This window comes from Oncorhynchus mykiss, chromosome 8 (genome assembly GCF_057628025.1).
Source record: "Oncorhynchus mykiss isolate SJ-2025 chromosome 8, ASM5762802v1, whole genome shotgun sequence".
In the NCBI taxonomy this organism is placed as follows: Eukaryota; Metazoa; Chordata; class Actinopteri; order Salmoniformes; family Salmonidae; genus Oncorhynchus; species Oncorhynchus mykiss.
In genome coordinates this window covers 11142213-11157488 of record NC_143029.1, presented here as the reverse complement: position 1 = coordinate 11157488, position 15276 = coordinate 11142213, and positions in this window count along the sequence as shown.

Below are 15276 nucleotides of genomic sequence, written 5' to 3'. Positions count from 1 at the left end.
TAATACTGGCTCCTCTGGTGCCTTCGGAGACATACTCTGACCAAACAATGAATTCTACAGCAGGATTAATACTGGCTCCTCTGGTGCCTTCGGGGACCTACTCTGACCAAACAATGAATTCTACAGCAGGATTAATACTGGCTCCTCTGGTGCCTTCGGGGACATACTCTGACCAAACAATGAATTCTACAGCAGGATTAATACTGGTTCCTCTGGTGCCTTCGGGGACATACTCTGACCAAACAATGAATTCTACAGCAGGATTAATACTGGCTCCTCTGGTGCCTTCGGGGACATACTCTGACCAAACAATGAATTCTACAGCAGGATTAATACTGGCTCCTCTGTTGCCTTCGGGGACATACTCTGACCAAACAATGAATTCTACAGCAGGATTAATACTGGCTCCTCTGGTGCCTTCGGAGACATACTCTGACCAAACAATGAATTCTACAGCAGGATTAATACTGGTTCCTCTGGTGCCTTCGGAGACATACTCTGACCAAACAATGAATTCTACAGCAGGATTAATACTGGTTCCTCTGGTGCCTTCGGAGACATACTCTGACCAAACAATGAATTCTACAGCAGGATTAATACTGGTTCCTCTGGTGCCTTCAGGGACATACTCTGACCAAACAATGATTTCTACAGCAGGATTAATACTGGTTCCTCTGGTGCCTTCGGAGACATACTCTGACCAAACAATGAATTCTACAGCAGGATTAATACTGGTTCCTCTGGTGCCTTCGGAGACATACTCTGACCAAACAATGAATTCTACAGCAGGATTAATACTGGTTCCTCTGGTGCCTTCGGAGACATACTCTGACCAAACAATGAATTCTACAGCAGGATTAATGCTGGTTCCTCTGGTGCCTTCGGGGACATACTCTGACCAAACAATGAATTCTACAGCAGGATTAATACTGGTTCCTCTGGTGCCTTCGGAGACATACTCTGACCAAACAATGAATTCTACAGCAGGATTAATACTGGTTCCTCTGGTGCCTTCGGAGACATACTCTGACCAAACAATGAATTCTACAGCAGGATTAATACTGGCTCCTCTGGTGCCTTCGGGGACATACTCTGACCAAACAATGAATTCTACAGCAGGATTAATACTGGTTCCTCTGGTGCCTTCGGGGACATACTCTGACCAAACAATGAATTCTACAGCAGGATTAATACTGGTTCCTCTGGTGCCTTTGGAGACATACTCTGACCAAACAATGAATTCTACAGCAGGATTAATACTGGCTCCTCTGGTGCCTTCGGAGACATACTCTGACCAAACAATGAATTCTACAGCAGGATTAATACTGGCTCCTCTGGTGCCTTTGGGGACATACTCTGACCAAACAATGAATTCTACAGCAAGATTAATACTGGCTCCTCTGGTGCCTTCGGGGACATACTCTGACCAAACAATGAATTCTACAGCAGGATTAATACTGGTTCCTCTGGTGCCTTCAGGGACATACTCTGACCAAACAATGAATTCTACAGCAGGATTAATACTGGTTCCTCTGGTGCCTTCAGAGACATACTCTGACCAAACAATGAATTCTACAGCAGGATTAATACTGGCTCCTCTGGTGCCTTCGGAGACATACTCTGACCAAACAATGAATTCTACAGCAGGATTAATACTGGCTCCTCTGGTGTCTTCGGAGACATACTCTGACCGAACAATGAATTCTACAGCAGGATTAATACTGGCTCCTCTGGTGTCTTCGGAGACATACTCTGACCAAACAATGAATTCTACAGCAGGATTAATACTGGCTCCTCTGGTGTCTTCGGAGACATACTCTGACCAAACAATGAATTCTACAGCAGGATTAATACTGGCTCCTCTGGTGCCTTCGGGGACATACTCTGACCAAACAATGAATTCTACAGCAGGATTAATACTGGTTCCTCTGGTGCCTTCGGAGACATACTCTGACCAAACAATGAATTCTACAGCAGGATTAATACTGGCTCCTCTGGTGCCTTCGGAGACATACTCTGACCAAACAATGAATTCTACAGCAGGATTAATACTGGCTCCTCTGGTGCCTTCGGAGACATACTCTGATCAAACAATGAATTCTACAGCAGGATTAATACTGGTTCCTCTGGTGCCTTCGGAGACATACTCTGACCAAACAATGAATTCTACAGCAGGATTAATACTAGTTCCTCTGGTGCCTTCGGAGACATACTCTGACCAAACAATGAATTCTACAGCAGGATTAATACTGGCTCCTCTGGTGCCTTCGGAGACATACTCTGACCAAACAATGAATTCTACAGCAGGATTAATACTGGCTCCTCTGGTGCCTTCGGAGACATACTCTGACCAAACAATGAATTCTACAGCAGGATTAATACTGGCTCCTCTGGTGCCTTCGGAGACATACTCTGACCAAACAATGAATTCTACAGCAGGATTAATACTGGTTCCTCTGGTGCCTTCGGAGACATACTCTGACCAAACAATGAATTCTACAGCAGGATTAATACTGGCTCCTCTGGTGCCTTCGGAGACATACTCTGACCAAACAATGAATTCTACAGCAGGATTAATACTGGCTCCTCTGGTGCCTTCGGAGACATACTCTGACCAAACAATGAATTCTACAGCAGGATTAATACTGGTTCCTCTGGTGCCTTCGGGGACATACTCTGACCAAACAATGAATTCTACAGCAGGATTAATACTGGTTCCTCTGGTGCCTTCGGGGACATACTCTGACCAAACAATGAATTCTACAGCAGGATTAATACTGGTTCCTCTGGTGCCTTCGGAGACATACTCTGACCAAACAATGAATTCTACAGCAGGATTAATACTGGCTCCTCTGGTGCCTTCGGAGACATACTCTGACCAAACAATGAATTCTACAGCAGGATTAATACTGGCTCCTCTGGTGCCTTCGGAGACATACTCTGACCAAACAATGAATTCTACAGCAGGATTAATACTGGCTCCTCTGGTGCCTTTGGGGACATACTCTGACCAAACAATGAATTCTACAGCAAGATTAATACTGGCTCCTCTGGTGCCTTCGGGGACATACTCTGACCAAACAATGAATTCTACAGCAGGATTAATACTGGTTCCTCTGGTGCCTTCAGGGACATACTCTGACCAAACAATGAATTCTACAGCAGGATTAATACTGGTTCCTCTGGTGCCTTCAGAGACATACTCTGACCAAACAATGAATTCTACAGCAGGATTAATACTGGCTCCTCTGGTGCCTTCGGAGACATACTCTGACCAAACAATGAATTCTACAGCAGGATTAATACTGGCTCCTCTGGTGTCTTCGGAGACATACTCTGACCGAACAATGAATTCTACAGCAGGATTAATACTGGCTCCTCTGGTGTCTTCGGAGACATACTCTGACCAAACAATGAATTCTACAGCAGGATTAATACTGGCTCCTCTGGTGTCTTCGGAGACATACTCTGACCAAACAATGAATTCTACAGCAGGATTAATACTGGCTCCTCTGGTGCCTTCGGGGACATACTCTGACCAAACAATGAATTCTACAGCAGGATTAATACTGGTTCCTCTGGTGCCTTCGGAGACATACTCTGACCAAACAATGAATTCTACAGCAGGATTAATACTGGCTCCTCTGGTGCCTTCGGAGACATACTCTGACCAAACAATGAATTCTACAGCAGGATTAATACTGGCTCCTCTGGTGCCTTCGGAGACATACTCTGATCAAACAATGAATTCTACAGCAGGATTAATACTGGTTCCTCTGGTGCCTTCGGAGACATACTCTGACCAAACAATGAATTCTACAGCAGGATTAATACTAGTTCCTCTGGTGCCTTCGGAGACATACTCTGACCAAACAATGAATTCTACAGCAGGATTAATACTGGCTCCTCTGGTGTCTTCGGAGACATACTCTGACCAAACAATGAATTCTACAGCAGGATTAATACTGGCTCCTCTGGTGCCTTCGGAGACATACTCTGACCAAACAATGAATTCTACAGCAGGATTAATACTGGCTCCTCTGGTGCCTTCGGAGACATACTCTGACCAAACAATGAATTCTACAGCAGGATTAATACTGGTTCCTCTGGTGCCTTCGGAGACATACTCTGACCAAACAATGAATTCTACAGCAGGATTAATACTGGCTCCTCTGGTGCCTTCGGAGACATACTCTGACCAAACAATGAATTCTACAGCAGGATTAATACTGGCTCCTCTGGTGCCTTCGGAGACATACTCTGACCAAACAATGAATTCTACAGCAGGATTAATACTGGTTCCTCTGGTGCCTTCGGGGACATACTCTGACCAAACAATGAATTCTACAGCAGGATTAATACTGGCTCCTCTGGTGTCTTCAGGGACATACTCTGACCAAACAATGAATTCTACAGCAGGATTAATACTGGCTCCTCTGGTGTCTTCGGAGACATACTCTGACCAAACAATGAATTCTACAGCAGGATTAATACTGGTTCCTCTGGTGCCTTCGGGGACATACTCTGACCAAACAATGAATTCTACAGCAGGATTAATACTGGCTCCTCTGGTGTCTTCGGAGACATACTCTGACCAAACAATGAATTCTACAGCAGGATTAATACTGGCTCCTCTGGTGTCTTCAGGGACATACTCTGACCAAACAATGAATTCTACAGCAGGATTAATACTGGCTCCTCTGGTGTCTTCAGGGACATACTCTTACCAAACAATGAATTCTACAGCAGGATTAATACTGGTTCCTCTGGTGCCTTCGGAGACATACTCTGACCAAACAATGAATTCGACAGCAGGATTAATATTGGCTCCTCTGGTGTCTTCGGAGACATACTCTGACCAAACAATGAATTCTACAGCAGGATTAATACTGGCTCCTCTGGTGCCTTCGGAGACATACTCTGACCAAACAATGAATTCTACAGCAGGATTAATACTGGCTCCTCTGGTGCCTTCGGAGACATACTCTGACCAAACAATGAATTCTACAGCAGGATTAATACTGGTTCCTCTGGTGCCTTCGGGGACATACTCTGACCAAACAATGAATTCTACAGCAGGATTAATACTGGCTCCTCTGGTGTCTTCAGGGACATACTCTGACCAAACAATGAATTCTACAGCAGGATTAATACTGGCTCCTCTGGTGTCTTCGGAGACATACTCTGACCAAACAATGAATTCTACAGCAGGATTAATACTGGTTCCTCTGGTGCCTTCGGGGACATACTCTGACCAAACAATGAATTCTACAGCAGGATTAATACTGGCTCCTCTGGTGTCTTCGGAGACATACTCTGACCAAACAATGAATTCTACAGCAGGATTAATACTGGCTCCTCTGGTGCCTTCGGAGACATACTCTGACCAAACAATGAATTCTACAGCAGGATTAATACTGGCTCCTCTGGTGTCTTCAGGGACATACTCTGACCAAACAATGAATTCTACAGCAGGATTAATACTGGCTCCTCTGGTGTCTTCAGGGACATACTCTGACCAAACAATGAATTCTACAGCAGGATTAATACTGGCTCCTCTGGTGTCTTCAGGGACATACTCTGACCAAACAATGAATTCTACAACAGGATTAATACTGTTTCCTCTGTTGCCTTCGGAGACATACTCTGACCAAACAATGAATTCTACAGCAGGATTAATACTGGTTCCTCTGGTGCCTTCGGGGACATACTCTGACCAAACAATGAATTCTACAGCAGGATTAATACTGGTTCCTCTGGTGCCTTCGGGGACATACTCTGACCAAACAATGAATTCTACAGCAGGATTAATACTGGTTCCTCTGGTGCTTTCGGAGACATACTCTGACCAAACAATGAATTCTACAGCAGGATTAATACTGGTTCCTCTGGTGCCTTCGGAGACATACTCTGACCAAACAATGAATTCTACAGCAGGATTAATACTGGCTCCTCTGGTGCCTTCGGAGACATACTCTGACCAAACAATGAATTCTACAGCAGGATTAATACTGGTTCCTCTGGTGCCTTCGGAGACATACTCTGACCAAACAATGAATTCTACAGCAGGATTAATACTGGTTCCTCTGGTGCCTTCGGAGACATACTCTGACCAAACAATGAATTCTACAGCAGGATTAATACTGGTTCCTCTGGTGCCTTCGGAGACATACTCTGACCAAACAATGAATTCTACAGCAGGATTAATACTGGCTCCTCTGGTGCCTTCGGAGACATACTCTGACCAAACAATGAATTCTACAGCAGGATTAATACTGGCTCCTCTGGTGCCTTCGGAGACATACTCTGACCAAACAATGAATTCTACAGCAGGATTAATACTGGTTCCTCTGGTGCCTTCGGAGACATACTCTGACCAAACAATGAATTCTACAGCAGGATTAATACTGGCTCCTCTGGTGCCTTCGGAGACATACTCTGACCAAACAATGAATTCTACAGCAGGATTAATACTGGTTCCTCTGGTGCCTTCAGAGACATACTCTGACCAAACAATGAATTCTACAGCAGGATTAATACTGGTTCCTCTGGTGCCTTCAGAGACATACTCTGACCAAACAATGAATTCTACAGCAGGATTAATACTGGCTCCTCTGGTGCCTTCAGAGACATACTCTGACCAAACAATGAATTCTACAGCAGGATTAATACTGGTTCCTCTGGTGCCTTCGGAGACATACTCTGACCAAACAATGAATTCTACAGCAGGATTAATACTGGTTCCTCTGGTGCCTTCGGAGACATACTCTGACCAACAACTGTCAATTATGTGCGCAGACAAAATAGATCACGTTGCAGGCAGCACAGAGAAGAAATATACATGTTTAGAACTGATAATTGATCACATGGTGCAAGAATGAACGCAATTAATTGATTCTTGCAGAACCAAAACATACACACAGTCTCTGTTCAACAAACTGAAGAACGAATCGTTTGGGGTGCTGCGGTTCGCGAACGATATGGTGCTTATCACCCTCACGGCAGTCAAGCAACATATTCTGCCAAGAGTCGTTCACAATCTAGTTCGGTTGCGGCCACAACTAGAACTAATTTGAAATGTACCAATGACTAAACGTATTTGTATGCCTACACATAGCAACCAATAAATGTACATTTTTTAAAGCCTGCTTTTACAAGTCTCAGTCACAAATGACAACTCCAATAAGCCCCTTATGGTGAATAACATTTGAACGAGAGGCTTGTAGGATCATTACTATTTTGAGTTTCAGTTCATCGTTCACAAGGTCGGGGGTCCTATGTGCTCTGGGCATTACTGACTCAAATGAACGAAATTAGTCGAAAGATTTGTTCTTTTTAATGAACGAGTCGAAAAGATCAGTCTGTAAAAAGAGATGAACTTACCATGACTAAATATCATATACTCATAAACTGAAATCATCATAAAATGTGTGTGTACATTGTACAATCGCTCAGTGGTGGAAAAAGTAGCCAATTGTCATATTTGAGTAAAAGTAAAGACACCGTAATAGAAAATTACTCAAGTAAAAGTGAGTCACCCAGTAAAATACTACTTGAGTAAAAGTCTAAAAGTATTTGGTTTGAAATAATTTCACATTCCTTATATTATGCAAACCATGGATAGCCAGGGGCACAGTCGAACACTAATTTACAAACAAAGCATTTGTGTTTAGTGAATCCACCAGATCAGAGGCAGTAGGGATGGGCAGGGATGTTCTCTTGAAAAGTGTGTGAATTCGACCATGTTCTTGTCCTGCTAAGCATTCGAAATGTAATGAGTACTTTTGGGTGTCAGGGAAAATGTATGAGTAAAAAGTACATTATTTTCTTTAGGAATGGAGTGAAGTAAAAGTAGAAGTTGTCAAAAATATAAATGGTAAAGTAAAGAACAGATGCCCCAAAAATCTACTTAAGTAGTACTTCAAAGTATTTTTACTTAATTAGGTACTTTACACCACTGCAATCACTTAGTGAGAGAGAGAGTCAAATATTACATGTATTTGAATATTTCCACTGCACACATAAATCGCAGCAAATTGGTTCATGTTTCAGTCATGTCTTTGGTCACGATTGTGTGGGTCAAACAAAAACAACCTAATGATTGGTTGACGATAGAGCATCCCACAATGCAGGCATTGGCTGCCGGAGGAAGTTGGAGAAAGCAACTGCTTTCAGTCAAAACCTCATGACCTTTGAGAGCATTATTTTTGTAAAGTTCATGCATCTGGTGTGTAGGCCAGCCATTTTCTTCCCCCAGAATGCAAAGCACTTTGAAAGGCAGTGACCAACGATGGCAAAAGTGACTTGACAAAAGTGATCCTCTGGAATCCTCCCATTGAGATGGACACGATGCAAGTCTGTGCTCTCACACAATCACACAGTGTCTGTGCATGTGCTCTCACACAGTCACACAGAGTGTCTGTGCATGTGCTCTCACACAGTCACACAGAGTGTCTGTGCATGTGCTCTCACACAGTCACACAGAGTGTCTGTGCATGTGCACGGGTGTGCCTCACGCTGCTACAATGTGGTAGCTACAGGATCAAAACCGCAGTGCGCTCCTGGTTGTTGCAGAAATTGACCCACATTACTACTGTTTACTTCGTGCATCTACGGTGCATTCGGAAAGTATTCAGACCCCTTCCCTTTTTCCACATTTTGTTATGTATTCTATTCTTTATTCTTAAAAGGATTACATTCATATTTTCCCTCATCAATCTACACCCCGTAAGGACAAATTGAAAACAGGTTGCTAGAAATTTTTGCAAATGTATATATAATTTTTTTTTTTAAATACCTTATTTACATAAGTATTCAGACCCTTTGCTATGAGACTGGAAATTGAGCTCAGATTCATCATGTTTCCATTGATCATCCTTGAGATGTTTCTACAACTTGATTGGAATCCACCTGTGGTAAATTCAAATGATTGGGCATGATTTGGAAAGGCACACACCAGTCTATATAAGGTCCCACAGTTGACAGTGCATGTCAGAGCAAAAACCAAGCCATGAGGTTGAAGGAACTGTCCGTAGAGCTCCGAGACAGTATTGTGTCAAGACACAGATCTGGGAAAGGGTACCAAAAAATGTCTGCAGCATTGAAGGTCCCCAAGAAGACAGTTGGCTCCATCATTATGACACGCTAGAAGTCCAAAAAAACAGCTCCCACAATCTTCTTTTTACCAAATTCTTTCCGCCAATCATAATTTGTTTGTGTTAGTGCCATACATGTTGAGTGCCCATCCCTATAAGCTTGCTGAAAGTGAATTTGTATACTGTGAAATAGCATTGGAACTGGTCAAAAATGTATTTTCAGAAGTTTACTAAGGGTCAGTAGCAGGCTGGTTGGCTGTTTGAACTAATAAAGGGTGCCCTCGAGTAAAGGAATGACTTTTTCTTACAGTGAGGGAAAAAAGTATTTGATGCCCTGCTGATTTTGTACGTTTGCCCACTGACAAAGAAATGATCAGTCTATAATTTTAATGGTAGGTTTATTTGAACAGTGAGAGACAGAATAACAAAAAAAATACAGAAAAACGCATGTCAAAAATGTTATAAATTGATTTGCATTTTAATGAGAGAAATAAGTATTTTGTTTGGTTGATTGGTTAAAATCAAGGGGCGCCTATTTTGCGCACATGCCTGAGTGACAGCGTAACCTTTCATCCCTGACCTCTACTCACTGTACCTCCAGTGCTGAGGGCACACACTTTCCTGTAGGTTTAGATTGAATAGATGCCAATTAGGTGTAGGAAAATACCACAACCTCACTCATGATTCTATGTCTCATATTAGGGTAATATCTAATATAATAATATTGACTGATATTGGGCTGATCTTTAGAATGCGTTTCAACCAAGCTTGAACAAAAAAAAGGAATAAGGTGATTGATTAAGGGACTTGAGAGGCCAAAAACAACGTTCTTTACCCCAGCACATTTCAACGAGTTCCTACCAAGGAAAATAAAGACAAATACAGTCAATTATACTTTATGGGTCTCCGGTGTATTCTGTCACTACTGGCACAGCTACAGGTATCGGCTACGGCACCTAGCGCTGCTTTGTAAATCAAGGCTATTTTGTTAGCGCCACTATGTTAAATCCATCATATTCAGGCTAACACAGTCTATAGGAGCTGAATGGACCTGCATGAGAGCACGCATTCCTAACACACCGTCTCACCTGCAGTGTGGTGACACTACTCTCATGACACACACACACACACACACACACACACACACACACACACACACACACACACACACACACACACACACACACACACACACACACACACACACACACACACACACATGGAGGACGAGATGTACAGTACATCATGTCTCGCCAGGACCTGCAACCTGAGGAACGTTCTTAGGAAAACGAATGAAAGGAACACCGTTACCCCGTGAACAAACACACAATTGGTCTTGTGATACATGTTATCCGGTGACATACTGGTACATGGTGGTGTGACATACACAGTACCTTGATGAAGAGACAGAGGTAGTGACAGATTTAACTACTTCCTGGTTTCTTGAAACATATGAGTTCTTAGCTCTGCATATCTGAGATTCCCTACCATCAGTCCAGCACATGGGAGTTCTTAGCTCTGCATATCTGAGATTCGGCGGCATGTAGCCTAGCAGTTACAGTGTTAACCTTCATTTGATCAAGTGGCGCCATACTTCTATAGCTGACCCTGTAAAACAACACATTTCACTGCACTTATCCGGTGTATATTACAACAACAACAACAAATTATTCCCTAACATCAGCCCAGCACATGGGAGTATTTTCAAATATGTTTTCTGCCTTGGGAGAAACCAAAGTAGTGGTAAATGTAAACCAGTATTAAGAAAGAGGTTGTGAGAGGATGAGTGGTGACACACGCACGCACGCACACACACACACACACACACACACACACACACACAGACACACACACACACACACACACACACACACACACACACACACACACACACACACACACACACACACACACACACACACACACACACACACACACACACACACACACACACACGCACACACGCACACATGTATTACTATTATTATTAGTGAGTATTTAAAAAAGTACTTTTGCCGGCTACGTTCTTTAGTTTTGTGTGCGTCTACTACTGAACCTTGGAACGTAAATATGACTGTCTTCACTCCATTATCTTTTGTGTTTTAGATTCCTTTAACTTAACTTAGAGGTAAAATAAATTGTCAATGCTGATATATTATAACATATTGTTATAGATAGAGGTAAGTAAAATAAAAATAAAATTAATGACCAATGTGCGTGAACGGCTTCAAACTGGCTTTCGTGCATATCGGATGGTAGCTCCAAGTCTTTCCGTTGGTTTAAATCAAGGGGCGCCTATTTTTGCGCACATGCCTGAGTGACAGCGTAACCTTTCATCCCTGACCTCTACTCAGCGCAACACATACGCCCTAATAAGGGAGACAGGAAGGTATTAGGGGGAGGGCAGGGGTGTAGGGGTGAGGGGTCAAGCCTAAAATTATGTGTTGTGAATCAAACTACAGAGAAGGGGGAATTCTACCCGGCAACAGACACAATGAGGCTTCAGTTTATTGGTCTGTAATTAGGGAGCTGATTACTCAATAATTGTTGCCATGATGATGGAGTGCGGATGACCTTTGCATGTTTATGTATGTGTGTTTGTGTGGGGTGGGGTGGGGGCTGTAGCGTGTGTGTGTGTGCAAGCGTGCCTGTCTGACATCTTGCCTGTGTGTTTGCTTTACCAAGTATCAACCACTGTTCACCACCAGAATTGTGAGTGTGAGTGCATTCATCCCAGTATCAACATACTGCTGCCATCCCACACTAAGGTGAAAACAATAGATGGGGCCTTATGAGGCCGCAGCCCATTGAGCCCTATTATACATCCAGCTGGGTGAATACTGGTAGGGTTCCAGGGTCGGGGAAGGGGATGACTGGAGGATCACAGGGCACACTGGTGGGTCCCGGGCTCTGTTCCGTGTGTATTAGTTGGTAGAGCGTGGCACTTGCAACACCTGAGTTGTGGGTTTGATTGCCATGGGAGAGCAGTATGGAAAATGTATGAACTCACTTATACACCTTTCAAACCAAGATGATTATCCAGCAACTTTAGCATCCAGACAACTTTTTGCCGACTTTTCTTTATATCTACAGTCGTGGCCAAAAGTTTTGAGAATGACACAAATATTAATTTTCACACAGTCTGCTGCCTCAGTTTGTAAGATGGCAATTTGCATATACTCCAGAATGTTATGATGAGTGATCAGATGAATTGCAATTAATTGCAAAGTCCCTCTTTGCCATGCAAATGAACTGAATCCCCAAAAAACATTTCCACTGCATTTCAGCCCTGCCACAAAAGGACCAGCTGACATCATGTCAGTGATTCTCTCGTTAACACAGGTGTGAGTGTTGACGAGGACAAGGCTGGAGATCACTCTGTCATGCTGATTGAGTTCGAATAACAGACTGGAAGCTTCAAAAGGAGGGTGGTGCTAGGAATCATTGTTCTTCCTCTGTCAAACATGGTTACCTGCAAGGAAACACGTGCCGTCATCATTGCTTTGCACAAGAAGGGCTTCACAGGCAAGGATATCACTGCCAGTAAGATTGCACCTAAATCAACCATTTATCGGATCATCAGAACTTCAAGGAGAGCGGTTCAATTGTTGTGAAGAAGGCTTCAGGGCCCCCAAGATAGTCCAGCAAGCGCCAGGACCGTCTCCTAAAGTTGATTCAGCTGTGGGATCGGGGCACCACCAGTACAGAGCCTTCCTAACTCCGTTGCCTGAGAGGAAGGAAACCACTCAGGAATTTCACCATGAGGCCAATGGTGACTTTAAAACAGTTACATAGCTTAATTGCTGTTATAGGAGAAAACTGGGGATGGATCAACAACATTGTAGTTACTTCACAATACTAACCCCAATAACAGAGTGAAAAGTACATCTGCTAACCATGTGTATGTGACAAATAAAATTTGATTTGATTTGATTTGATTTGAAAAGAAGGAAGCTTGTAAAGAATAAAAAAATATTCCAAAATATTCATCCTGATTGCAAAAAAGAAAACTGAAAGAAATGTATCTAAGAAATTAACTTTATGTTCTGAATACAAGCATTATGTTTGGGGAAAATCCAATACAACATGTCACTGAGTACTACTCTTTATATTTTCAAGCATAGTGGTGGCTGTATCATGTTATCAGTATGATTGTTTAGGATAAAAAGAAACGGAATAGAGCTAAGCACAGGACAAATCCTAGAGGAAAACCTGGTTCAGTCTGCTTTCCAACAGACACTGGAAGACAAATTCAACTTTCAGCAGGACAATGGAGCTTCTTACCAAGACAACATTGAATGTTTCTCAGTGGCTTAGTTAGAGTTTCGACTTCAATCATCTCAGGACTCAGGACTCATGTCCTGAGTCTGCACAACTCTGCCAGGACCTAGGATCAAGAGAGACACTCACGTGTTTTAGTACTATATCTCTTGACACAATGATGATAATAATCATGGCCTCTAAACCTTCAAGCTGCATACTGGACCCTATTCCAACTAAACTACTGAAAGAGCTGCTTCCTGCACTTGGCCCTCCTATGTTGAACACAATAAACGGCTCTCTATCCACCGGTTGCGTACCAAACTCATTCAAAGTGGCAGTAGTAAAAAAGCCAAACCTTGATCCAGAAAAAAATTACAATTATCGGCCTATATCGAATCTTCCATTCCTCTCAAAAGGTTTAGAAAAAGCTAAGCGCAGCAACTCACTGCCTTCCTGAAGACAAACAATGTATACGAAATGCTTCAGTCTGATTTTAGACCCCATCATAGCACTGAGACTGCACTTGTGAAGGTGGTAAATTACCTTTTAATGGCGTCAGACTGAGGCTCTGCATCTGTTCTTGTGCTCCTAGACCTTAGTGCTGCTTTTGATACCATCGATCACCACATTCTTTTGGAGAGATCGGAAACCCAAATTGGTCTACACAGACAAGTTCTGGCCTGGTTTAGATTTTATCTGTCAGAAAGATATCAGTTTGTCTCTGTGAATGGTTTGTCCTCTGACAAATCAACTGTACATTTCGGTGTTCCTCAAGGTTCCATTTTAGGAACACTATTGTTTTCACTATATATTTTACCTCTTGGGGATGTCATTCGAAAACATAATGTTAACTTTCACTGCTATGCAGATGACACACAGCTGTACATTTCAATGAAACATGGTGAAGCCCCAAAACTGCCCTCGCTAGAAGCCTGTGTTTCAGACATAAGGAAATGGACGGCTGCAAACATTCTACTTTTAAACTCGGACAAAACAGAGATGCTTGTTCTAGGTCCCAAGAAACAAAGAGATCTTCTGTTGAATCTGACAATTAATCTTGATGTTGTACAGTCGTCTCAAATAAAACTGTGAAGGACCTCGGCGTTACTCTGGACCCTGATCTCTCTTTTGACATATCAAGACTGTTTCAAGGACAGCTTTTGTCCATCTACGTAACATTGCAAAAATCAGACATTTTCTGTCCAAAAACTTCAGCTAGTGCTAAATACGGCTGCTAGAATCCTGACTAGAACCCCAAAAAATTATCATATTACTCCAGTGCTAGCCTCCCTACACTGGCTTCCTGTTAAGGCAAGGGCTGATTTCAAGGTTTGACTGCTAACCTACAAAGCATTACATGGGCTTGCTCCTACCTATCTTTCCTATTTGGTTCTGCCATACATACCTAAACGTGCGCTACGGTCACAAGACGCAGGCCTCCTAATTGTTCCTAGAATTTCTAAGCAAACAGCTGCAGGCAGGGCTTTCTCCTATAGAGCTCCATTTTTATGGAATGGTCTGCCTACCCATGTGAGAGACGCAGACTCGTTCTCAACCTTTAAGTCTTTACTGAAGACTCATCTCTTCAGTAGGTCATATGATTGAGTGTAGTCTGGCCCAGGAGTGTGAAGGTGAACGGAAAGGCTCTGGAGCAACGAACTGCCCTTGCTATCTCTGCCTGGCCAGTCCCCCTCTCTCCACTGGGATTCTCTGCCTCTAACCCTATTACAGGGGCTGAGTCGCTGGCTTACTAGCGCTCTTCCATGCCATCCCTAGGAAGGGTGCGTCACTTTAGTGGGTTGAGTCACTGACGTGATCTTCCTGTCTGGGTTGGCGCCCCCCTTTGGGTTGTGCTGTGGCAGAGATCTTTGTGGGCTATACTTGGCCTTGTCTCAGGATGGTAAGTTGGTGGTTGAAG